This window comes from Triticum dicoccoides, chromosome 6B (assembly GCF_002162155.2).
Source record: "Triticum dicoccoides isolate Atlit2015 ecotype Zavitan chromosome 6B, WEW_v2.0, whole genome shotgun sequence".
NCBI lineage: Eukaryota > Viridiplantae > Streptophyta > Magnoliopsida > Poales > Poaceae > Triticum > Triticum dicoccoides.
In genome coordinates, this window is record NC_041391.1 from 342,874,995 (window position 1) to 342,899,144 (window position 24,150).

A 24,150-nucleotide genomic window follows, 5' to 3' on the forward strand; every position below is an offset into this window, starting at 1 on the left:
GGTCGGGTTCGGGACAACTTTCGGACGCGTGCGAGGGGTTTGAGTAAAGAGTAGAGGGGTCAAACAGTTAGACAAGAGGGAGTCGAAAACCCGGTTGGACTCAGATCGGTCAATGAAGGTAAGGGAGAGAAGCGAGGAGCGGCAACTATGAGCGGATGCAAGTTTTAAGAAAACAATGCCGATGCAATGCGCATGATGCTATGAGATGAGATGCATGACATGAACAAAATGCAAAACAAAAGACAAAAACCCAACCACGGAGAAAAAATATATCACATAGCCGGAAATGGCAAGAGTTGGAGTTACAAATATGGAAGGTTACATCCAGGGCGTTACACGCAGGCAGGCAAGTCTGGGGCCCCCGTTCCTAGAACGCCGACTGTAGCCCCCGGGCCCAAGGCGCGCTTAGACTTGGCTTAGCAGCGAATCCAAAGGGCAAGTGCGGAGCACCGCGGGCCCCAACATCCTGCGGCCTTGGTCGCCATGTGGCGGTTGATTAGACGTGGGTGTCTCTGCTTCCCCATGCTGCCTCGGCAACTGCCCGACTTAACGAGTCCCTGCTGCATGCAAAAAGAGTCATGATTACCTGCGATCGTGGAGGCCGACGGTTGGCCTCCTATGGACTATAAGTACGAAGAGGCGCGAGCCCCCGTTGTCCATCTCTTTTTTGCTCTGCCTGCTTCTTCTCCCTTGCTCCTCCTCCATTCTTGACGCCAATGGCACCGATCCGCTGGTTCTTGGCCGAAGAGAAATGAAAGGCTCCCCGGGAGGGGACTAACCCGCTCCCGCTGAAGAAATGACCTGTCCCTGGCTGCCGCAACGAGGTTGCAAGACCGGAGATGTCGAGGCCTTGGTATGAGCGGACGCCTCCTGGGTTTCCGCTACCCCTGTACGCCCGGGCCGAGGGCCCTGGAGAAAGGGACGACGAGCGACGCCGTCCGCCCCGTAGGCGAGGCCGACGAACCTTGGCGGTGCACGCCGTTGCTCCTGGAGTCCACGCCGTGGACTCCTCTCGCGAGCTCGTTCTCCACGCTGCGATGCCTCCAAGCTCCTGGATCCGCGTCCCTCCATTCTTCGCCTTCGAGATGCCGCCGAGGTGGCCTCTCGAACTTTGGCCGCAGCACACCGACTGCGGTACCCCGGCGGTCGGATCGGAGGTTGAAGTCGTCGCTCTGGGCAAGGTGTACATGACCCGAGGCTGGGGCGAGATCGCCCGGGTCTGAGGGACAGGAGGTGCCCTCGTGATTCATTTTGAATACGATGATGCCTCCTTGATGCTCTTCAAGGTCTTCGATGCAGAAGGCCGCCGGCTGGAGTGCTGCCCCAGAGGAAGCGGCCAGGACATCGACGTGGCAAGGGCTAGGCCTGTCGCGCGCTTCCCCGACGGCTCCTCTGGCAGCAGTGACGATGCCTGGGAGTCCAGCGACTCTCCCGAGCTCTTCGTGACTCTGGAGACGAGCGACAACAGCTACATGCCCCCGAGCTCGTGTCGTGCCCAGAGCAAGGCCACTGCATCAGGCCGCCGGTGCGGCTTATCTGGATGGGGTTGGCGCCGGCCTCCCGTGGCCCACTATTGATGATGGCGTCGGCCACGGAGGCACCCGTAGTATGGCCTCCTTAGGATTTGCGCCTTTTGTTCCCTGTGAGGAATTGAAAAAAAACCCCGTGGGGGCATGTAAAGGGTCTGCAATGCCTTTTGTTGATATTATCCTTATTATGAAGCGGTGAAAGTGCTTGCCCTGTCCCGGCTTGGTTCCTCCTTTCTAACCCTGTGATGACTTGGTGCTCTATGCTGACGGGTCCTGGTCCCCAGGCAGGCTTCAGCTGTCACTGGTATGCCAGGTTGCGATGCCATGGTCAAGGCCAGGAGGTGAGCGGCCCGATGTCCAATAAGAGCCCCTGAGGCGCGATGCTCAGGAGGTCCCCCTTAGCGCCCAAGCAGCCGTCGAAAGATGAGAAAGGAAGGCAATGTTACCGTCATAGAGCCGCATCAGGTGGAGATTTAGGGCCGCGTCGATTAGCTGTTCCAGGCGCGAAACTTATCTCAAAAGCACGGAGCCGTTCCTTCGCAAGGCGCCAGACTTGTGCGTCGGCAGCTGGCATGTAGCTGGGTTAGGCCCTCGCGAGTTTCCCCTCTCTTCCCCTCACTCTCCTTCGTGCCTATGTCCTTAGGTCCCGGCCCTCGGGCAAGCTCAGCCACCGCTGGTATGCCAGGTTGCGATGCCGTGGACAAGGCCAGGGGGTGAGGGCTAGAGAGCCAGTAAGAGCTCCTAAGTCACGATGCTCAGGAGCCCCCCTTTTAACGCGCGAGCGGATCATGCGGGAAAGAAAGAGAGAGCTCGTGGAGCCACCCGCTGTAGACCTCAGGAGATTCCTGTAACCAACAAGAGAGAAGCACGGGTTGCCATTATGATTGCCGACCGGCCACTGGTTGCTCCGATAGTGCGGTGAGGGCACTGAGGGCCTGGTGAGGTGACACTTGCGGGGCTGTCGCGGGCCAGAGCTCGACCACCTAGATTTGTCGACGTTGCAGGGACGGACCCATGCACAAGCGCCGTGCCAGCGCGAGCGGCTCCAAAGGTAGGTGTCAATCGAGCAACCGATTATCATAGGCAGGTTAAGCACGAGAGGTGAATCGTCTTAGATAAACGCATGCAGGATACATGCCACTGGGTCAGGCCCGAGCGGCTTGAGGATGATGCAGCCCGAGGGGCGCCCCCAGCAAGGTAAATTAAAGACATAAGCCAAAGGGATACATGCCGCAGGGACAGACCCACGCGACCTAGGAATTAAACAGCTCGGAAGGCGCTCCCAGCTGAAATGAACTCGAAAGATGTTACCTGGTACTGTTGTAGAGGAGGTGCTGAAGATGCACGGTGAAGAGGCCGACCCTCACGAGCCACCGGAGCCCTGAGCCTCGGGAGGCTCTAGGGGTCCAGTGGTTCCTCGAGGACCATCTCCATCTCCGCCAGGAGCGTGTGATGCCTAGCCTCCTGAGCTGCCAGAATGCTCCGCAGGTGGCGCTGGTGAGTGGCAGCCACATTCGGCAGGCCGAAAGGCATGCAAATGTAGCTGTGCGGCGGACCCTCACAATGTCCCACGCGCGAGGGCCAAAAGCGCTCCTGAGATGCGGCTCGGCAGAGCCCTGGGTAGTTGAAGCAGACGCGCAGCCTGCCATCCTCGCCTGGATGGGGAGCTACGCCAGGCAGGCGGCGATTGCCCCGTATGACTCTTGATTCTTGAAGCTCCTGAGTGGTCTTGGTGATGAACTCCTGAGGGTTGGGCCTTCCTTGCCCCATGCCTTCCTGAGGGAAATGTGCTACGAAGCACGCCTCCAAGTGGTGCCCGAGCGCCTCCCTCATGATCTTGGCAAAGTCTGAGGCCCTCCAAAAGAGAGCCCCCGAGCCCTGCCCGAGGAGGGCACGGGCGCGCCTTCCTATGCGATGGAGGGAGGCGCCCCTTGCACGGGCGCAGATCCTGACACGATACCTCCGGAGATGCCAACCTCCTGAGGCCTTGAGTTGGGCGATGTCTTCTTCTTCTTGGGAACTGCCTCAGGATGGTTCTCGCTCTTGCGGTCTGGGTCCTCGATTGATGCGGATTGGAAGGCACGCTCGAGGGAGCACACCGCATCCTTCTCTTTGCAGGGAACTATGATGATTCCGCCACTTCCCGGCATCTTGAGGACATTGTAACCATGGTGGGTCACTGCCATGAACTTGGCCAGGGCTGGGTACCCGAGGATGGCATTGTATGGCAGGCGAATGTGGGCAACATCGAAGTCGATGAGCTTAGTACGGTAGTTGTTGCGCTGTCCGAAAGTGACAGGGAGGCAGACCTGCCCTATTGGGGTAGTGGAGCCGTCGGTGACTCCCGAGAAAGGCTTGGTTGGCTGGAGTTGATCATATGGCACTTAAAGGTTGTTGAACGTCTCGACGGACAGGACGTTGAGCCCTGCACCGCCATCAATGAGGGTCCTGGTAACTTGCACGTTGCTGATGACTGGGGAACAGAGCATTGGGAGGATGCTAGCCGTAGCCGTACACTTGAGATGATCCGTTGAGCAGAAAGTGATGGCGCACGAGGACCACCTGAGAGGGCGCATGACCTCGAGCTTGGGGAGGACTGCATTCACCTCACGAGCAAACTGCTGGAAGATGCGCTGGGAAGCTAGGGCCTGGGCTCTGCCCAAGATGCAAGCGATAACATGTGGCTCCTGGAAGCCCCTAGCCCCCTCGTCCTGGTGGTGGTCATCATTCCTTGGTGATGGTGGCAGAGGAGGAAGGCCTGCGTTGCCCTGCGGGTGATCCTCGCGAGGCTAATGCCTCTAAGCCCCCTCGCGAGGCTGGTCCTGCTAGTGATCCTCACGAGGGCGGTCACGCCACTCCTGGCGAGGGCCTCGGTCGTCCCAACGTCCTCCACCTATTTCTCCTCCTCGGCCGTAGCCCCGGTCGTTGCGCTCGGGGCATCGACCGATGCGTCCTTCTCGAACGGCTCTGAGATCCTGGCATTCGTTGGTGTTGTGGGTGTACAGGTTGTGGTAGGCGCAGAATCGGCTACCCTTGGATGACTCCGGCTGGTCCCTGCCGCGCTTCGTATCTGGTTCTGCTGCGAGCACGGCTGCTCCTTTGCGCTTCACGTCCTTGGCCTTGGCCTTCTTCTCTTCTGGGTCAGTAGCTGGAAGCTCGAGATGGGAGAGGTGACCCTCCTCAGCTCTTGCGCACTTGGTCGCCAAGTTGAACAGCTCTAGAGATGTGCACAAGTCCTCGTGGATGGCGAGCTCCTCCTTCATCTTGACATCGCGGACGCCATCAGAGAAGGCTGAAATGATGGCCTCCTCAGTCACCTTGGGAATCTTGAGGCGAGCGCTGTTGAAGCGCTGGATGTACTTCCGCAGGGTCTCTCCAGGCTGCTGCTTGATGCAGCGCAGGTCACCCACGGCCGGAGGACGGTCGCGAGTGCCCTAGAAGTTAGTGATGAAAGGGCTATGCATCTCATCCCAGGAGGAGATCGAGCCGCGAGGCAGGTTTAGGAGCCAGGTGCGGGCATCGTCCTTGAGCTCCATGGGAAACCAGTTCGCCATGACCTTTTTGTCTCTATTGGCCGCCTCGATGCCTAGCTCGTACAGCTGCAGGAACTCCGCGGGGTCAGCGGTGCTGTCGTATCGAGGAGGCAGATCCGACTTGAACTTGCCTGGCCAGGCGACACTGCATAGCTCGGTGGTGAAGGCACGGCAACCTGTTGTTGCCACCGGAGCTTTTAGCGGACGCGGGGCCTGCTCTTGATGGTTCCTGCGCGCTGCCGCTAGTGGCAGCACGGGGTCTTGGCGTGCTGGTGCAGGGATGTGGTCTTGCTGTGCTAGAGCGGGGAGCACGCGTGCGTCTTCTTAAGGCCGACGGATTTCTTGACAGCTCCTTTCTTGTCGCGCGGGTGCTAGACGCGGTGGGTTACGCCCAGGGGCCATGCCCCTTGGAGCCAGGGCACCTTCTTGAGGAGGAGGAGGTGGCGGAGGCGCGCCCTGAGCTGCATCTCCCATGTAGGACAGAGGGCGCGACAACAATAGGGATGGCGCAGGAGAGCCCCCTGCGGCGCTGACGAGCTCGGTGATGCAGGCGAGCCACTCCTCGTAGAGGTCATCGACGGGGCGGTAGTGCAGGAGCTCACGCGCCAGGAGCAACACGGCCTGCACGTCCGTCGGAGCGCGACGAGTGTGAGACGGCGAACCAGCTGGAGTCAGTGATGGAGTGGCGGTGCGGCCTTCCCGTCGCACCGAGGGGTGTAGCAAAGATGCTTGCTGCTCGATTCCCGCCGGGCCGGTGGCGGCATTGGTGGCAGGCGACGGAGAACGACGAGGAGGCCCACCAACGGGGGCCGTCTGGGCGACGCGGGCGGCGAGAGCAGCCTGACGCTCGGCGCGAGCTCGGCGAGCGTCTGCCATGGATGTGACTTCGCGATGGGATGCAGAACGACGAGAAGTGGCAGCAACTGCAAGCCAATCAAGACTTACTCAATGACCGATGTGTCGGATTTCGGGATCCGGCAACCCGTGAGAGGTTCGAACACGGGGGTACGTGCGGTGATTCTCCCTAGCCTAGCGCGTAGAGCTCACAGGGACACAAAGACACCGAGATTTATACTGGTTCGAGCCACTGTTGTGGTGTAATACCCTACTCCAGTGTGGCGTGGTGGATTGCCTCGAGGGGCTATGGATGAACTATTTACAAGGATGAACAAGCCTCAGGAGGTGAGGTGTTCTTGAGCTGGTGTGGTGCTCTACTTGCCTTGGTTTCGGTCCCCTTCTATGGTGGTGGCTAAGTCCTATATATAGTGCCTTGGTCCTCCTCCCAAATATGAGCGGGAAGGGATTCCACGACGGTGGGATTTGAAAGGGGACAAGTAGTACAATCTATCCTGACAAAAGTAGTCTTCACCTGTGAAAAGCCTCTGGTCGTGACGCTGCGATGGGCTCGGTGATGACCTCCGTCTTGCCGTCCTGTCGGTCTTGGTCTCGTTGCACCAGAATGGAAACCTTTGGCTGATTCCTCGGGACTCCACGCATGTGGCTTGCCTCCCTTGCACCAAAGAGGAATCCTGCATTCTGCACCCGCCTGGCGCCCGCCTGGCCTTGGTCGTCATGGCTCACGTCAGCTGAGCCTCATGAGGTAGCTGCATAGATCTCTCTGCCCCTCAGGAGCCCTCCTGAGGAGGCCAACTCCTTCAGGGGCCTTGGCGTCGTCCGCCTCGCGAGGCTTGGCCCCTCGCGAGGGTCTTGCTGCGTTGTTGTTGATGCTGGGCCACACCAGACCGTCGATGGAGCCACGTGATGTGATGCGGAGCATCCTACGGTCATCACCATGTCAAGAGTCCGTTTGGCAAGTGACACGTCCGACCTCTACTTCTCATACATAAAGGTGAATCTTCTCCTTTACACGTGCTCACTTGACCCCTTTGAGGATGGTATACTACTAGACACTTCTCCCGTGGGCATGCATAGGTATTGTCGGAGCTTCACGGATGTCGAGGAGGAGTGCAAGCGCCAAGCAACAACTACACCATCCGCGAGGGAAGCCTGGAAGCGACGACGGAAGAAGACGGAGCTGCTGAAGCTACAGCGGCCGGACATCCGGCGCCTATGCAGTCGCCCATGAACTGCACCAACAGAAGGCCAAAGCATCAGTGGCCGGACATCCGTGTCACAGCCCTAGAATATTGATTGTAAATAGTTGCATCTTCATCCAGGCATCATATTTAAATTTCTGAAACTTGAACTGAGGAATTTTGGAAGCCTCAAAACTTAAAATAAAAGAGGGGCAAAGAACCCTGGTAAATGCATTCAATGTTTTCAAAATGGCCTTAAATAATGTTGGTTATATTTTGGCAAGGGTTCTGCACCAAACCAAAAATAATGAGCATTTTTGAGGAATATTTTGAGCACTGAATTTAAATCATTACTTTATTTGCATTTGGAACTATATTCATAACTTGTATAGAATATATTTCCAAATACCCTGAAACATTTTATGTGCTTTTGGAAAAGTCCATTAAGCAGCATAAATATTTTCAGAGGAGTTTTTGGCATTGTCTGAATTATTTTTAAATTCAAAACAGTGGCAAAACAGATTAAATAAAAGAAAAACAGAACAGAAATAAAAGACAGAGAGAGAGAAGGAAGTTACCTGGCAGCCCACCCGCAGCCCAACACTGTGCAGCCCAGCAGCGGCCCAGCCCACCACCGCCTCCTCCCTGTCGTCTTCCTCCCTCGCCAGAAGGACGGAGGCGCGTGGCCGCCCCGCGCCGGCCACCTCCTCCCTCCCTGCCTGCCTGGCTCTTCCCCGGCCCCTCCTAGCGACGCCACGCACCTCCCTGCCTCTCTCCCTCACTCTCCCGCGTCCTCATCCTCTCCCCTGGACCTCTCTCTCTCACTCGCCCGAACGGAGCCGCCGCCACCGACGAGCTCCCTCGCGGCCACCGCCACCCCCGAGCCGCTCCGACACACCCACGAGCTCCGCCCCGACCCCCTCTTCCTCCCCACCGAGCCAAGCCCCTCGGGAAGCTCTGCTTCGCCTCCACGCCATCGTCTTCGTCCTCGACCGCCGCCGATGGTCGCCGTCGATTCGTCGCCGTCCGAGCTTCCCCGAACACGCCGAGGCCACCACTGCACTCCACGTGAGCTCCTAATCATCCTCCCCCTCTCCGTTTTCTCTCTAGCATGTCGTAGCCGCCGAGCCTCTCTTCCCCGACAGTACGCCGCCGCACAAGCTCATCGCCGACGAGGCTCCGGTGGCCATTTGGTCCCGTGCGTGCCTCCGTTGGGTTCGTGAGCTTTTGTAGAACACGTAGATGCTAACCGTAGCTCCTCCCGTGCACGGTGTCGTCGTTTCCATCGGCGCCAAACTCCGGCCGCCGCCACAACCTTGCCTCCGGCGAACTCCGTCCACCCCCGCACCTCCCGATGGTTCCCCTAGATGCGCGCGGGCACGGGCTATCCTCTGGTGCCCCCGGCGCGTCGAACCGTCGTCTCTGGCGCAACTCCGGCGAGCCACCGCCGCTCTGATCGTCGCCGTCGTCCAACCGCCGGCGCATCTGACGTGAACCGTCATTAGCGGCTAATCCCCCTCCCATTAACACACTAACAGACACTGACAGCGGGCCCCGTAGCGGGTCAAAGCCCGAGTCAACGCGGGATTAGCTTCTGTGTCACTGACGTGTGGACCCCACACGTCAGGTTTGACCCGAGCCAGCCCAGTTGACCCTGCTGACGTCATGATGATGTCATGCTGACGCAATAAGTATTTTCTGGATTTAAAAATAATCAGGAAATTCCAGAAAATAGCTAAAACTTCAATAAATCATAGAAAATTAACCGTAACTCCAAATTAAATAATTTATATATGAAAAATTATCAGAAAAATTCAAGGAATCCATCTGTACCATTTCCATGCATGTTAGAACAACTTATAGATGCTGTTTAGCACAAATCAATTAAAGGGCATTTAAATAATCACATATGGAGTTTGAATTTGAATCTTGTATTCAAACCAACTTCATTTAATCTATTGCTAGTTGCATTAGCTCATAACACATTCATTTTGCCATGTCATGATCATGCATCATATTGTGCATTGCATTGATTGTGTTCCCTTCTGTGTTGCCGGTATTTGTCCCCTCTCGATAGACGTGATACTGATGATGTGATCGTTGACACTGATGAAGACTCAATGTTATCTTCAGAAGTGCCAGGCAAGCAAAACCCCCCTTGTTCATTCCGATACAATCCTACTCTCTCGCTCCTGCTCCTTTTTACTGCATTAGGACAACATCGATTCATCTGTTACTTGCTGCGGTAGCTGAACCCCTTTATCCTTTGCATGACCTGTCATTGCCACAGTAAATAGATGAAACCCACTAGCATGAGTAGGAGTTGTTTGAGCCCTGTTGTGCCTACTCATTCATGTTTGTTTGTCATGCCTGCTACTGCTTAGAGTTGAGTCAGGTCTGATTCATCGGGGATGAATCAGAGGTGTGTGAACATGTCCTACCATGTGTGAGCTAAGTGTGTGAACACGATTTGGTAAAAGGTGTCGGTGAGAGGCCATGTAGGAGTACATGGTGGGTTGTCTCATTGAAGCCGTCCTTAGGAACTGAGTTCTGTGTTTGTGATCCATGATTCAGCTACTACCATACATTGGGCCCTGAAATATGACCCCGCTCGACTTCTTATTCACCCTCGTCCTCTGTCCAGGAGTTGCAAGTAGTTTCTGGTGTTTGTAGCTTACTGGAGGCCGTGGACAACGCTGACCGTAGGGGTGGGCTGTGATGCGGTAGGTACGTGGCACGGTGTACCGGATGCCCGTTTGGTATCTCGGGAACCCTGTTCACATCGTTTGGGGCTGTGAGCGAAACTCCGGCCGGATCTCCTCATGGATGGAACCCGAATAGGCGATAAACCTGGACTAGAGACTTGAGTGTTTAGGTAGGTCGTGGTCTACACCCACGTCGGCTTTCGCTTGAAGTCTGCCGAGCACATGTCGTGTGCAGACGCTAAGTGGTGGAAACATGTATGAAGAAGTACACCCCTGCAGGGTTAACATCATCTATTCGAATAGCCGTGTCCGCGGAAAAGGACTTCTGGATTGCTTATATCAGTTCATAGACAAGTGAAAGTGGATACTTTAAAATGCGCAAGGTAAGCGTGAGTGCTATGGATGGCGTTCTCGTAGGGAGACGGGAGCGGATCCATAGTGGTGTATTGATATGGTGAATATGTGGACTCGTGTGCGCCACCTCAAAAGAGTCGCTTGCAGTCGTAGTTTAGGATAGCCACCGAGTCAAAGCTGGCTTGCTGCAGTTAAACCCCACCATCCCCTTGTTGAAAATGATGCATATGTAGTTAGTTCTGATGTAAGTCTTGCTGGGTACATTTGTACTCACGTTTGCCTATTTTATGTTTTTGCAGAGAGACTTCAGTCTCACTAGTAGTTCCACGTGGACTTCGACGTTTAGCTTGTTACCTCAGCTACGATCTTGTGCCCTCGGCAGGATCTGATAGATAGTCAGGCTTCTCAGCCTTTTTCATTTATAGATGTCTGTACCCAGACATGATAGCTTCCGCTTGTGCTTTGATTTGTATGCTCTGAATGTTGGGTCATGAGACCCCTGTTTGTAATATCTCGCTCCTCGGAGCCTATTGAATAAATTACTTGAGTCGTAGAGTCATGTTGTGATGCCATGTTGTGTTTGCACATATCGAGCATATTGTGTGTATGTTATTGAAATGCTTGGTACGTGTGGGATCTGACTATCTAGTTGTTTATCTTTAGTAGCCTCTCTTATCGGGAAATGTCTCCTAGTGTTTCCACCGAGCCATGGTAGCTTGCTACTGCTCCGGAACACTTAGGCTGGCCGGCATGTGTCCTTCTTCGTTCCTGTGTCTGTCCCTTCGGGGAAATGTCACGCGATGAATACCGGAGTCTTGTTAGCCCGCTACAGCCCGGTTCACCGGAGTCCTGCTAGCCCAGTGCTACAGCCTGGATTCACTCGCTGATGACCGACACGTTCGATGCTGGGTCATGGATGCCTGTCCCTGTAAGTCTGTGCCACTTTGGGTTTACGACTAGCCATGTCAGCCCCGGGCTCCTTATCATATGGATGCTAGCGACACTGTCATATACGTGTGCCAAAAGGCGCAAACGGTCCCGGGCAAAGGTAAGGGGACACCCGTGGGAATACCGTGCGTGAGGCCGCAAAGTGATATGAGGTGTTACATGCTAGATCGATGTGGCATTGAGTCGGGGTCCTGACAGTGTTGGTATCAGAGCTTGACTGCCTGTAGGATTACCAAGCCAAACTGGTCGAAGTTGAGTCTAGAAATTCTTAGTTATATGTAAGGGAATTGATTGTGGGATGGAACGTAAGGCTCTTTTACTCCTTATACCTCATGGCCCTCTGATCTGAGTCATCATCTTCTCTTCTACGGGGATTAAGAACTAGGCTATCTCTTCTTTCTGTCAGGATCACGCGTTACTAATCAGTGGACTTATAAGATTGTTGGATTCAAGCCTCAGTTCAGTTCCTACTATCTTCTGTATGTTAACTGTTGATCTCGAAACCTTGATATTGTGCTCCTGAGTGGTTATGCCACCATTTTGTGATTGTCTCAAATCTTTTTGAGCAATTATAGCCGTTATGTTGTCCGAGTCATCCCAGGTTTCTAAATAGTTTGAAGCATTTGCAAATCCTTTCTTCCCGTTTCAATGTTCCCATGGGCCAGATTAACCACACTAATCAGTGAGTTGAGGTACTCCGTTACCTTGACATATATGTTGGAGATATTATTATGACCCTAGGTGTCTCAGGGGATCATCTAGTAGTCTAGCCATGTTTTGTGTCCCAGTGTGATGATTCTGGCTTTTATTCTCGAAAGCATCCCGTGATGCCACTTAGTAGTAGGTATTCTACTCCTTGGGTTTTGAACCCGAGATTCACCCTACTTACTTCATGTTGATAGTAATTGCTAGCTCCCTTAGGTTATTAGTAACCTTTGCGATAGTCCTTGAAGTCCGTGGTATCTTCTTCTTCCAAATACCATGAACTACTTATGGCAGAAGTTCCTCGTTGAACTGAACGATCACAACCAGAGTGCTCTTGATGAGTTCTCCATGCTATATTGTGACTCTGCCAGCTCAATCTTTCTGCATGGGTTATCCGGAAGAATTATGTTGAACCTGGTTTGACATACTAATCTACGCATTCACAACTCAAAAGTTATATGTTCCTTTGAATTGTCCCTCTTTAGTTGTCTACTGACCTTCGTCTATCAATTGATAGTCAAGAGTATGCGTGCGTTCGTTTATCGATGCCTATTACTCTTGTGGTCCGTCAAGCCATTCTATCGCGGAATGACTAGGAGAAACAAACTCCGGTACCTCATCCATATCCAGGATTGGGTCAAAGAAGTTGTGCTCCGCAGATCAAATTGCTAATCCAGCTTTTGTTCTGCTCTACCTTGGAGTATTACATATTTTATATCGGGATTGTTATAGGAATTGCACACCATCCTGTGAACTATTGGTACAGTGATACTTCTCGCCATCATTACTCATTCCTCGGTTCCGTGTGGTTATAACCGGAATGTCGACAAGTGAATCGTGATGTGTGAAATCAATACTCCTAGCAACCTCGTTGCTTGGTAGTTAAAGGACAATAATTTCATTCTTAGCGTGTTGGTTTTTGAATCATCCTTCTAAGATTGATCGTGCTACCTTGTCCATCTTCCTGGTGCACATTTCGATTGATGAGTTAGGATTTTGTCAAGTCCTCGCTCATTTGATCGTATCATCTTGCCCTGAAAGGCAAGATTGTTCTCGAGCTTAGTAACATACCGGTGGTTCGTGACTTTCCAAATATCTTCTTGGAAGCGTTACCGGGTTATTTCCTGACTGTTATGTTGGGCTTGTGATCAAGTTGGTTTCTTGTGAACCACCCTTTCTCCAAGAATCTGTGTTGGATATCCCGGAGCTAGTTGGTTAATCTAGACAACAACATGGAGAGTTGGAAGATAAAAGCTTGCCTGACTTAGTTCGTTCCAAAGGGATAATCTTGTGTAGTGTGTGTTGAAGAAAGATGATATCTTCATCGATTGGTCCCTGTGATCAGTTGCTGGACCTATTGTCTTATCAATCCTTTGATTTGAGTGTGGGCTATTGTCAAATCAAATCAGTACCAATGATGCTCGTAATTTTGTCTTATTCGTGGTTGATCCCTCGAGCATACACCATTACATCTTTGGCCTGACCAATACTATCACTTGTTCACTTAACTATGGAATTCCTTTTAAAAAGGAAACCCAGATGAATTGTTGTTGAGCCCATTGACAACATCCTTATCTCTTCCATGATTTTGTTGGACATTAAGCTAGTGTTGGAAACTTTTGAAAGCATTTTCTTCATGCTAGCTCATGAAGTATTTGTTGATGAAAGGAGTGACTTCCTTTTATACACGTGCATTTGGTGAAAGTTGCCGCCGTGAATTTGAGAAAGTTAGTTTTGCTTCCTCTGGAATCATCCCAAGTCAGTCATGCATACGTGCGAAGTATTCTGTGGTCTGGAGATTTGCAACCTCCATTCTATATGTATATCCTAGCACACCAAGCCACTGATTGAGTTGTTCAAAGATAAAGGAGTCTGTCCAAGGTGAACTCTTTGGACTTCCACGCGTGGAGACTTCGATGTCATTAATGATGGCTCCCCCTCCTGAACTCGGTAGTGTTTTATTATAAGACTACTTTGTGGTCATGCTTGTCTGGGACAACGTGTTCACATGTTTGTAGCAGAACCCGCTCATGTTTTGGAGCTTGCTATCGTAGTTCATCTCCCGAGAATCTTGCCACGTCATCTCGTCGATTTGTGTTGCAAACTTTCATTTTTCTTCCTAGACCCGATGAGCCTGGAATATTCTGACACCAACCAGATCTGAATCTCAGGCAGATATGATGGTTGGAACATTTCCCCAAGAACTATAATATTGGTCTCTCGATAACCGGTAAGGTGGATGTCGTGGCCAACACACCCATCTGGTAGCCCTGTTATTATAATATCTTGATTGAGGAAGTTGGCCACCTCCCCATAAGGATTACGTAGGATTTACCTCCCTAGTTGTTCCTTATGGATTCTTGTGCTCCCGAAGTCCGACCTTTACTTGATGTTCTAGATATCAAACCATATCTATGAATGGGTTACGCTAGCACATCAAGGAGAACATTAGAAGCGGAGTGCTAAATGTCTCTCGGTCGATCATCCAGATTTTATTTGCTTGGCCTCGCTAAGGTGAAATCTGAGAAAGTGTTATCCTCCTTCGCATCTGCATCGTCCATCGCTATTCATCATGGTAGTATGTTGTGTTGTCAGCACCCTTGACGCGGTTGTTGATAAAACCTAGATGAATATGGAAATGCTCAAGTTCTTGAGAGCACGCACAAGCGCTACGTGTTATCATCGACACTAACTGGGTTTGCTCTCAGTTTCCTCGGCAATGCTATGATCTTTTCAAACAGTGAATCCACTCTCTATTGTTGGGTTCTTCCCTAGTTACCAGAATCATTCCCATCATTTGCATTTTGTTCCCAGCCTGCACCGCCAATGTGCCATTCTACCATGGGTCTCTTCCATTTCCGGTGATAAGCAAAATCATCCATTCGCTGTCTTCAACAAGGTAATCCACATCATCCAAGTCCGAGTATGCCATTCTACCGACCCCCTCCAAATGATCGCTCGAGAATTGCCTTAGGCTGGTTTAAAGAGTTTCAATGATCTCTGAATCAAAAGTAATTCTTTTTGCCACTTAAGGGGATATATCTACAAGTCACCTTCCCTAAGGTGCATCGTTATGGTATCATGGCAATTCAACTCCTCGCTACGTTGACAATTGTTTACCACCTTCTTAAGCATGAAATTGTTGTCTACCTAGTGAACTTTCGTCATCTGCTTCACTCCATTCCTATGGATGTGTGCTTCGCCTCTCAGCTCGAGAGATGTTGCTATGTCTCATTCCGTGAGTTAATCCTGAGTTGTTCGACCTTCGAGAAGAACCATTCTTTTTGGGTCTCTCTTTTCCTCTCGTTGTCATGTTAGTTGGAGTTCTCAGAGCAAGACTTCGAGACAATGATGGTGAACGAATCAACGTCCATTTGAAGTGCAACTGGATCGTGAAGATTGTGCTAGTTTGCGTTCCCCCTTCACCTTACCCTACACTTGAATCTCGGGACGAGATTTTTGTTTAGTGGGGGTGAGTTGTCACAGCCCTAGAATATTGATTGTAAATAGTTGCATCTTCATCCAGGCATCATATTTAAATTTCTGAAACTTGAACTGAGGAATTTTGGAAGCCTCAAAACTTAAAATAAAAGAGGGGCAAAGAACCCTGGTAAATGCATTCAATGTTTTCAAAATGGCCTTAAATAATGTTGGTTATATTTTGGCAAGGGTTCTGCACCAAACCAAAAATAATGAACATTTTTGAGGAATATTTTGAGCACTGAATTTAAATCATTACTTTATTTGCATTTGGAACTATATTCATAACTTGTATAGAATATATTTCCAAATACCCTGAAACATTTTATGTGCTTTTGGAAAAGTCCATTAAGCAGCATAAATATTTTCAGAGGAGTTTTTGGCATTGTCTGAATTATTTTTAAATTCAAAACAGTGGCAAAACAGATTAAATAAAAGAAAAACAGAACAGAAATAAAAGACAGAGAGAGAGAAGGAAGTTACCTGGCAGCCCACCCGCAGCCCAACACTGTGCAGCCCAGCAGCGGCCCAGCCCACCACCGCCTCCTCCCTGTCATCTTCCTCCCTCGCCAGAAGGACGGAGGCGCGTGGCCGCCCCGCGCCGGCCACCTCCTCCCTCCCTGCCTGCCTGGCTCTTCCCCGGCCCCTCCTAGCGACGCCACGCACCTCCCTGCCTCTCTCCCTCACTCTCCCGCGTCCTCATCCTCTCCCCTGGACCTCTCTCTCTCACTCGCCCGAACGGAGCCACCGCCACCGACGAGCTCCCTCGCGGCCACCGCCACCCCCGAGCCGCTCCGACACACCCACGAGCTCCGCCCCGACCTCCTCGTCCTCCCCACCGAGCCAAGCCCCTCGGGAAGCTCTGCTTCGCCTCCACGCCATCGTCTTCGTCCTCGACCGCCGCCAATGGTCGCCGTCGATTCGTCGCCGTCCGAGCTTCCCCGAACACGCCGAGGCCACCACTGCACTCCACGTGAGCTCCTAATCATCCTCCCCCTCTCCGTTTTCTCTCTAGCATGCCGTAGCCGCCGCGCCTCTCTTCCCCGACAGTACGCCGCCGCACAAGCTCATCGCCGACGAGGCTCTGGTGGCCATTTGGTCCCGTGCGTGCCTCCGTTGGGTTCAGCTCCTCCCGTGCACGGTGTCGTCGTTTCCATCGGCGCCGAACTCCGGCCGCCGCCACAACCTCGCCTCCGGCGAACTCCGTCCACCCCCGCACCTCCCGATGGTTCCCCTAGATGCGCGCGAGCACGGGCTATCCTCTGGTGCCCCGGGCGCGTCGAACCGTCGTCTCTAGCGCAACTCCGGCGAGCCACCGCCGCTCTGATCGTCGCTGTCGTCCAACCGCCGGCGCATCTGACGTGAACCGTCATTAGCGGCTAATCCCCCTCCCATTAACACACTAACAGACACTGACAGCGGGCCCCGTAGCGGGTCAAAGCCCGAGTCAACGCGGGATTAGCTTCTGTGTCACTGACGTGTGGACCCCACACGTCAGGTTTGACCCGAGCCAGCCCAGTTGACCCTGCTGACGTCATGATGATGTCATGCTGACGCAATAAGTATTTTCTGGATTTAAAAATAATCAGGAAATTCCAGAAAATAGCTAAAACTTCAATAAATCATAGAAAATTAACCGTAACTCCAAATTAAATAATTTATATATGAAAAATTATCAGAAAAATTCAAGGAATCCATCTGTACCATTTCCATGCATGTTAGAACAACTTATAGATGCTGTTTAGCACAAATCAATTAAAGGGCATTTAAATAATCACATATGGAGTTTGAATTTGAATCTTGTATTCAAACCAACTTAATTTAATCTATTGCTAGTTGCATTAGCTCATAACACATTCATTTTGCCATGTCATGATCATGCATCATATTGTGCATTGCATTGATTGTGTTCCCTTTTGTGTTGCTGGTATTTGTCCCCTCTCGATAGACGTGATACCGATGATGTGATCGTTGACACTGATGAAGACTCAATGTTATCTTCAGAAGTGCCAGGCAAGCAAAACCCCCTTGTTCATTCCGATACAATCCTACTCTCTCGCTCCTGCTCTCTTTTACTGCATTAGGACAACACCGATTCATCTGTTACTTGCTGCGGTAGCTGAACCCCTTTATCCTTTGCATGACCTGTCATTGCCACAGTAAATAGATGAAACCCACTAGCATGAGTAGGAGTTGTTTGAGCCCTGATGTGCCTACTCATTCATGCTTGTTTGTAATGCCTGCTACTGCTTAGAGTTGAGTCAGGTCTGATTCATCGAGGATGAATCAGAGGTGTGTGAACATGTCCTACTATGTGTGAGCTAAGTGTGTGAACACGATTTGGTAAAAGGTGTCGGTGAGAGGCCATGTAGGAGTACATGGTGGGTTGTCTCATTGAAGCCGTCCTTAGGAACTGAGTTCTGTGTTTGTGATCCATGATTCAGCTACTACCATGCATTGGGCCCTGAAATATGACCCCGCTCGACTTCTTATTCACCCTAGTCCTCTGTCCAGGAGTTGCAAGTAGTTTCTGGTGTTTGTAGCTTACTGGAGGCCGTGGACAGCGCTGACTGTAGGGGTGGGCTATGATGCGGTAGGTACGTGGCACGGTGTACCGGATGCCCGTTTGGTATCTCGGGAACCCTGTTCACATCGTTTGGGGCTGTGAGCGAAACTCCGGCCGGATCTCCTCATGGATGGAACCCGAATAGGCGATAAACCTGGACTAGAGACTTGAGTGTTTAGGTAGGTCGTGGTCTACACCCACGTCGGCTTTCGCTTGAAGTCTGCCGAGCACATGTCGTGTGCAGACGCTAAGTGGTGGAAACATGTATGAAGAAGTACACCCCTGCAGGGTTAACATCATCTATTCGAATAGCCGTGTCCACGGAAAAGGACTTCTGGATTGCTTATATCAGTTCATAGACAAGTGAAAGTGGATACTTTAAAATGCGCAAGATAAGCGTGAGTGCTATGGATGGCGTTCTCGTAGGGAGACGGGAGCGGATCCATAGTGGTGTATTGATATGGTGAATATGTGGACTCGTGTGCGCCACCTCAAAAGAGTTACTTGCAGTCGTAGTTCAGGTTAGCCACCGAGTCAAAGCTGGCTTGCTGCAGTTAAACCCCACCATCCCTTTGTTGATAATGATGCATATGTAGATAGTTCTGATGTAAGTCTTGCTGGGTACATTTGTACTCACGTTTGCCTATTTTATGTTTTTGCAGAGAGACTTCAGTCTCACTAGTAGTTCCACGTGGACTTCGACGTTTAGCTTGTTACCTCAGCTACGATCTTGTGCCCTCGGCAGGATCTGATAGATAGTCAGGCTTCTCAGCCTTTTTCATTTATAGATGTCTGTACCCAGACATGATAGCTTCTGCTTGTGCTTTGATTTGTATGCTCTGAATGTTGGGTCATGAGACCCCTGTTTGTAATATCTCGCTCCTCGGAGCCTATTGAATAAATTACTTGAGTCGTAGAGTCATGTTGTGATGCCATGTTGTGTTTGCACATATCGAGCATATTGTGTGTATGTTATTGAAATGCTTGGTATGTGTGGGATCTGACTATCTAGTTGTTTATCTTTAGTAGCCTCTCTTATCGGGAAATGTCTCCTAGTGTTTCCACCGAGCCATGGTAGCTTGCTACTGCTCCGGAACACTTAGGCTGGCCGGCATGTGTCCTTCTTCATTCCTGTGTCTGTCCCTTCGGGGAAATGTCACGCGATGAATACCGGAGTCCTGTTAGCCCGCTACAGCCCGGTTCACCGGAGTCCTGCTAGCCCAGTGCTACAGCCTGGATTCACTCGCTGATGACCGACACGTTCGATGCTGGGTCATGGATGCCTGTCCCTGTAAGTCTGTGCCACTTTGGGTTTACGACTAGCCATGTCAGCCCCGGGCTCCTTATCATATGGATGCTAGCGACACTGTCATATACGTGTGCCAAAAGGCGCAAACGGTCCCGGGCAAAGGTAAGGCGACACCCGTGGGAATACCGTGCGTGAGGCCGCAAAGTGATATGAGGTGTTACATGCTAGATCGATGTGGCTTTGAGTCGGGGTCCTGACAATCCGGCCCGTGTTCCCGGACATCCGCGTCTCGGCAACCACCAGACATCCGGCGCTCTCCCCCGGAAATCTGGCGCCCCTATCCAGAGAGCATCGAGGCCGACCTCACCAGCCCGGACATCCGGCCCATGCCTCGGACATCCGGCCTCCCGCGAATGCCCGGACATCCGGCCCCCAGCCCGAACATCCAACGCCTGCCTGCGCGTAGAGTCGGGCCAAAGGCCCATGTATCCCTTCCCCACTTACCCCTTCGTGGCTAAGACTATATATACTCCCCCCTCCTCCTAGGTAGGGTTAGCAAAGTGATAGCTCATTTGTATGTGAGCTTTGCTCCTACCTATCTCTACTCTTGAGAGTGAGAGACCACTACTCCATTGGAGGTCAAGCCCTCCATCTAGGAGAAGATCCGGCGGGATATCATCAAGACCCCCTCGTGGGAAGATCCATCTAGGATATCATCAAGACCTCCTCTTGGAGATGAACTTTACCATGTATCTTGTTTCCCTTTGATTGTTCATGTACCTTGTGGATCTTGTGTGGTTGATTGTCTAGTGGATGTGTGATTGGACTTGTTCTTGAGTGTTTCCCCTTGTGATTTCTCCCCGTTCTTTCCCGTATTCTTCGTACTCTTCGAGGGATCCCACTCCAAACGTGAAAGATCGGCCTACACCGGGTTAGCCCCGTATCATATGGTATCATGAGCCACGTTTATCACGTATTTGGAGGCCCTCCCATCGTTTTCTAGCCTTCTTTTGCTTGATTTCGTCCTAAATCCGAAAATGCCCACCAAAATAGCCCCCAAATTTTTGTTGTGATTTGTTGGTTTGATGATGTTTTGTTGATTTTGATCCATAGATTTGCTTGGTTTCGAGTGGATCTAGCATTTCCCCAAGTTTTCCCATCTTTCATCCACGAAATCTCGGCAATTTTGACCCCAAAATCCCCAATTTCCGCCCCAAATCGAGTTTCGAAGTCCAAATCCCGATCTGGAATCGTCGGGCCGAACATCCGGGCCACAGGCCGGACATCCGGGCCATCCGGCCGGACATCCGGGCCCCAAGCCGGACATCCGGGCCCCAAGTCGGACATCCGGGCCCTGGAGCACAAAATCTGCACGGTTCTGGACATACACCCCCGGAAATCCGGCCCCTACCCCCGGATATCCGGTCCCTGGCATTTCAGCCTTCCGTGTTTCACCATTTTGACCATAACTAATTCATCCGGAGTCCGATTTTGATGTTCTTTAGCTCGTTTTGAAGCTCTTGACATCCCCCTTCCCACAAAAATACCACCAACATCATTTGACTCCATAAATTTTTTAAAATTTGGCAAGTTTGTCTAGGGCCTCCACCATATCATCCGCTACACCACCACCGACTTCCGCAACCTAACCCATTTTGTACACCATAGCATTTGATGTTGTTTGAGTAGTGATTCGAGTCTCCTAAGGTGTTTCGGCTACTTAGGGACGATTACTTCCTCATCAACCACCACCACCACTTCCGCATAGACGTGCCCACCATAAATTTCCACGCCAACTTAACCCAATTTTGTTTGAGTTGTGGCTAGTGTCTCCTAAGGTGTTTTGGCTACATAGGGACGGCAACTTCAACTTCGACACGTGTATAGCCCATCATTCCACTTCTGCTTTGCCTAGTGCAAAAACACCACCATTTTCCGCTACCACCATTTGACATTTGCCTTTGGAGCTTTTGAGTTTGTGGTTTTTCTATTTCCTAGGGTGTTTCGGCTAACTAGGCACGGCTCGACATCAAGAACACCGCCACTCATCATCGCCAAGGACGGTAACCTCGACGACACCATTGTATATTCCCCTTGCAATTGCATTGATAACCCCTTAGCCCATTTTTCGTTACTTGCCTATCGAGACTAGCCATTTGAGTATTGCCAGCAACGTGACTTGTGCACATTAGTGATCACACTTCCCATAGCATACATACCATATCATATTGGTATCATCATATCATCTCTTGTGTCATAAGCTTGTTCCCGCATATATACAATTGCTATCTTGGTTTGTGCATTGTGTATCCGGAAAATAAAGAGAATAAACTTTTAAGCAAAGAAAAAGAAAGAGAGCAAAGAGCTTGTAAGCAATAGCCATAGCATCAAAATATATCATATGCTATCATACTTGATCATCTTGGATCATTGTGTGAGAAACACCGGGAACCATACATACATAGCATACTTGGGATAGAGAGTTTATCCATTTTGCATCTTATAGGTTGTGCACAAGTGTCGTATCCGCCTATTGAGCAAACGTTCTAGCATCTCTCTTGAATTGTGCAACACGATCGTTTTCCATGGATTCCACATTTTGTGCTCATTCCTTGGTTGCACGACCCATTTATCTATCCGTGTGTGTGTTTCCGTGTGCCATTCATTGCTATTGGTCTACTTGTTTCACTTGCGAATTTGTGAATCTCTTTCAACATTATTGACTCTTGCTAACATTTTGCATTAAACTTTTGTGCCACTATCCTCACCGAGCTCTACCATAAGCTTTACTTGATAGGTGTGAGTGAACAAGTCCGGTACCAATTCCACTATTCTTTCATTTCACATTGAGTGAAACGGGATACATCCTAAACTTTGGGAAAAGGTAACTTGGTATTGTTTATCTCATTTCCTACTCACCTCTACTCGAGTCTTGTGATGGATAGGCAAGGCATTTCACCTTCGGTCTACAACAACAACGACGAGTTCTATGCCATGAAAAACAACTCCGACGCCAAGATGCAAGCTCAAATGGAGGAGATCAAAGCCCTCATCAAGTTCTACAAGCGATCTTCCTCATCTTCGAGAAGACGCTCAAGAGCACATGCTTCCGAGCTACTATCTCCGGCAAGATCACATCGGCATCGACACCATCACCAACAAGAATGTGAAGGTCAAGAGCTCAACACCAACAATCGCTCAACGACTTCACCATCTCCTTTGGCATCTTCGCCAAGCGACTTCAAGGCATCTTTGCCTACGGACATACGGCATCTTCGCCAACAAGCACCCCAATACTACGCACAAGAGAAGCTCCCCAAGCTCAAGTCCGCGACTTCCACGAGCTACTACGACCTCGACATTGACCATGCGATTCCTTTCTATGGGACTCAAGAACCCGAGGAGTACCTCGAGTGGGAGCACTTGATGGACGACTACCTCAAGCTACATCAAGTTCCTCCCGAAGATCAAGTGAAGTGCGCCACAAGAAACTTCCACGACTACGCCTCGACATGGTGGCTTCACACACCTTCGGAGTACTGCGACATGAGTTGGCCCAAGACGAAGAGAGCTTTGCGGCGAGAGTTTGTGCCTCCAACCTACACGGAACAACTTAGACGCCAATTGGAGAACACCATCAAAGGATCCAAGTCCATCGACGCGTACCTCAAGGAGATGAAGATTGCCTTGTGACGAGCAAGCGTGGACGACCCCATTTCGATGAAGTTCCACTTAATGATGGGATTGCACAACAACATCTCCAAGACTATCTTCCTCAAGAACTACAAGTCCATTGATGACTACTACATTGGTGCTCTCAAGGCGGAACAAGAACTCATGAAGGCCAAGGCTTCTCCACCCCAAGAAAACTTCGAGATGACCAAGCTCCATGAGAACGAGCATGAGGCTAGTACCACCAAGATGTCCAATCCCAACGAGCTCCAAGATGATGCTCCCAAGTTCGACTTCACCGCCATCCCTCTTTGCGGCATTGATGGTGCCGAGTCTACTTTGACTCTTTTTCAAGACGGTGCGGCGACGAGTACGACTACGGAGACCCTCAAGGACCAAGCTTTGGAGGCGAGCGACAAGGTGGCAAGCAAGGATGATGCTTCCATCTTTGGAGGCGAGAGTGATGATGTGCCATCTTCGGCCTTCATCCACGGCGACGATGACGAGATGGTTGAGCATGGGATTTTCCCTTTGACCACGGCGACGTATGATGACTTGAGTGACTTTTGCCACCATATTGAGAGTGAGAGTGACTTCACCACTACCCCCATATATGATGAGTTGCCCCACTTCCCATGTGAGGAGAGCCACAACCCCCACCACTTGAGTGAGATGAGTGACTCCACCATATGCGACTTTGAGTGCACATATTTCGAGGGAGTGAGTGAACCACCACATATAGAGAGTGTGATAGTTGATAGGTCTCGTGAGGCCATTTGCATTTCTAACAACTTGACCTCTACTTCTATTGTGTCTTCTCATTTGGTGCTAGGTCCCATTTATGATGACGCGTCGATACTCGACGACTTTGTCCTTCCTTTGGACAAGACGATGGCCATGGTGGAATATGATGCACCCCCACATGGCTCCATCAAGTTGATGATGATGACCACCATTTGGTCTTTCCCACCTCACCTACACCACTTGAGTGGAATGGAAAAGGTAACATAGGGGAAGGTGATGCTCTATTCCCACTAGTGGACATTCTTGACATTGATTGCTTCCATGATGTTGATCCACCTAGTACCATGCTTCATGCTAGTATGATTTCCCCATGTGATGATTTGCCCATTTATGATGAGTATGATGATTCTCATGTGGAGTCTATTAGTTGTGATGCCATCTTACATAGGATTTCTTGTGACAATTCTTTAGGTCACATCATGTTTGATAATCCGCTTGACTTGTCATATGCTATGCATGAGATCAACCATATGTCTTATTTGCAAACTCTTGATAGTGACTATGCATATGCCATTAAAATGAACCCAATTTGCACATATGGCATAGATGACAAGCCCATGGTTATTGGC